The following is a 3,597-nucleotide window of genomic DNA, read 5'->3' as shown; positions in this document are numbered from 1 at the left end:
GACTGGGGCGAGGTGGTCTTCACCGACGAAAGTACCTTTTCCTCGAAGTGGGACCAACAGCGGAAAGTCTGGCGGCCCTACAACTGCAGGTAACATCACCCTATCTTTGCGGACTTAAGTCCATTCACGATGGGAAGCGTAAAGCATATTGTCACGATAAGATGAAGAAGCGGGCAGTACGGCAGACCGCTATGGACGCAAGCATTTACGACGAAGCTGTGTGCGCGCACGCACACCGCTACATTAGCCGTATATTAGCCCTTCGCCCGTGCATAGACTTAACTTCTTACTCTTAAAAAAAAGTTGCACTAAACCTTCATAGTCACTTTTCGATACAGCTGCGGCTGATCACTCCGTGTGTTGAACTCTCGATAGAAGATTTTTGCCTGATTCTTCATTTATTGGGAGAAATTTTGTCACTACATACGTTTGCCTGCAGCTCTATTTGAAGGTTGCACATTTTATGCTAGTAAGCGATTGTGCGTGCGCTTGATACATTTATCTCGTTATTTTCTGTGCCAGGTACTTGCCCAGCTTCGTGCGCGACGTCCTGGCTAGCGGCCGATGCTCTGTCAACGTTTGGGGAGCTATCAGCGCTCAAGGCCTGGGTCCGCTAGTGAGGCTGCCCAGGGCGTTCAATGCAGCTGCCTACCGCGACCTGCTAGACGAGCGTATACCTTACATCTGCGGAGACCCATTCCCGGACGGATTTTTTTTATTCCAGCAGGACCTGAGCCCTATACACACTGCAAGGACGGTGAAAACGTTCTTAGAAGAACGCGCTGTGCGAGTGCTGGACTGGCCGCCAAGAGGAGCGGACTTCAACATTATAGAAAATGTTTGGGGGACAATGAAGCATCGCTTGTCAAGGCTTGACCTCCACACAGCAACCTCGGACGACCTGTGGCAGGCTGTGGAAGCTGAGTGGAACAAGATCCGTGAGGCAAACGGCTTCGTGGAATCCCTGTACGAGTCTTTGCCACGACGCATGGCTGAAGCGGTAAACGTGCAGGGAGCCTTCACTAGGTACTAAGCAGGCACTTGGCACCATGAAAAAATCCACGAAGCACTTTGTTGGATGAATTTATTTTCCAGAGTAGTGAGAAGCTTCATATCTTTATTTCGTCGTGCTGATGCAAATACACTGTTATTATTTCGGAACAAACTGAGAAAAAAGCATTGCCTGTATATACATGACCATCAATAAATATAATTTGGTTAAGCAAGAAGGTGTGCTCTTTTGCCTGCTACAAATCATAAAATATGTAAGGAGTTGTGCTGCTGAGCCCTACGACGCGGGGCCAGAAACTTGCTTCACGTTAAACGATACCAGCCGAGACTGCCGTCAGGCCCAGCACTAGAACAGCCCCGATGTTATAAAGTGCCCTCCATCCTCAAATGTAATTTATTGGGAGGCCTTCTCTTTCCAGGATGTGTTCGCAATATCTTCACATTTGTATAGTATACAGAAAGCTATCAACACAAGGGCCGCATCAGCACCGCCCTGACCCACTGATTAACAATATAAAGTGCTCGAAAATGCCCTGCTTCAGATAGCGCTGATACGGCCGCTTCATCGGCAGCTCGCTCGCGCGACATCGATCCATGCGGGTCTGCTATCAGCGCCATCACGATTCACCACTGCCCGCGTGCTCGCTCAGCTGCAGAGGAATATGCTCGCGGCAGAGGCAAACAAAGGCACTCCGAGATGTTGTGGGGCAATCGGTGCTTCACGCGCGCATGCGCTGTCAAATCCCTTTCGTTCCACCCGGCGCTGCTACATGGCGCTCCGGCAGTGTGCGGACGCCGCTCCCGTGCTCCAATTACTTTTGACCGCACCTGTACGCCTCTCGGCTGCAGAAACAAACGTACGCCCCACAGCCCAGACAATTCCCATGGGCCACGAAAGAATACTTCGAGCCCTGCAAACTGATACCCCACACGAGCGGACACCACTACATAGCCCCCTCCTTTGTATCCCCCGTTGTGCCGCTTTTGTGGGGAATCCGGCGGGACCTTTTAAATGCAGAGCATTTTAGTAACTCACGATGTCACCCGCGTTGGCGTCCGTAGTCCGCATCACTACGTAGTCCGCACCCTACACTATATAAAGAAATAATGCCTTCCGGCGCCAGGTTTCGATCCCACGACTCTGCGGGCGGAACGCAAGGTACACGGCACTTTACCGACTGCTCCACGGAGCCGACACAGAATGGAAGGTTACGCACGCGCCTTATATCCTTGACTCATTGAACCGTCGGCCACAGGTGCGCCCTCTCCCCCGCGTCCTCCTCGCCTTCTCTCCGCTTGCAACACCCTCTCTCGCCGCGTTCGGTTCGCGTTCATGTGGTGGCGCGATTTCGGCGCTATAACACTCTCTCGCGAAGGGCATTGGATTGGATTCGATTGGATTGGCTTGGCTTGGCTTGGCTTGGCTTGGCTTGGATTGGATTTGGATTGGGTTGGATTAAAGTGGATTGTGTTGGATTGTGTTGCGTCATAGCCGCGCCACGTTGCGTCGTAGCCTCTCCACGTTGCGTAATAGCCGCGGCAGGGGGTTCACGGCACGTTTTACCATCGACTTCATCGACAATGTCTACGCTGGAAGACAACAATTACAACAACAACAACCAATACGTAATCCATAAGACTTGCAGGCACGCCCCCCGCGGAAATGCTCTGCATTTGATCGTGCCCCTCGCGAGGGGGATATTTTTTTTTCATATGGTCGGGGGGTGTACACGAAGCCCACGTGGTCTGCCCAGTCCTTTTCACACTCATAAGCTTTGGAGGACTGCCTTGGCTAGCTCTTCCTTCAACGTTCAGCGCATGTTGTTGGAGAGGGCAGAAGACGCGGTCCGGGACAACGGACTCCCCAAATGAGGAGGCTACCCTGAAGACTCTTATTTTAAAAACCAAAAATGTTTACTCCCTCTCCCTCTTGCCATTTCCGCTACATTATTAGATTTTTCTTATATTGTGGTTTTTGAAAATTTTATTCTACTAATTTTTTCAATTTACACTAGTATAACGATTAAACGTCGAACTTCCGTGAAATCTGCATTATTGCGGAAATGCAGAGTGTTACACGGTTCGCCACTGTGGCAATTTTTTATATTTTTCGTTTCATTATTTTTCAAAATGCTGTTTGACCAATTATCTCCATTTACGCTATTATAACGATTAAAGGTGCAACTTCCGCGAAATCTGCCTTATTGTGGAAATGCAGGGTGTTACACGGTTCCCCATTTTCGCTATTCTTTATACTGTTCTTATTTTCTGTGTTTTTAAAATTCTGTCCGACCAATTTTTAAAATTCTGTCCGATCCCTTTTACCTGTCAGAACGCATAAACATGGAACTTCGGCGAAATTAGCATTGTTAGAACGAATAAACACGGAACTTCCGCGAAATTAGCATTGTAATAGAAATTCAGGGCGTTACACGGTTCGCCCTTTTCAGTATTTCTTTACTTTTCTTACTTTTTGAATTTTCAAAGTGCAGTTTGACCAATTATCTCCATGCACGGTATTGTAACGATTAAAGGTGGAACTTTCGCGAAATCTGCATTATTGTGGAAAGGCAGGGCGTTACACGG

Source organism: Haemaphysalis longicornis, unplaced genomic scaffold (assembly GCF_048455015.1).
Source record: "Haemaphysalis longicornis isolate Haplotype H1 unplaced genomic scaffold, Haemaphysalis longicornis Haplotype H1 scaffold_7, whole genome shotgun sequence".
Taxonomy (NCBI): domain Eukaryota; kingdom Metazoa; phylum Arthropoda; class Arachnida; order Ixodida; family Ixodidae; genus Haemaphysalis; species Haemaphysalis longicornis.
The sequence above is the reverse complement of the archived record's forward strand: the minus strand, read 5'-3'. Positions refer to the sequence as shown.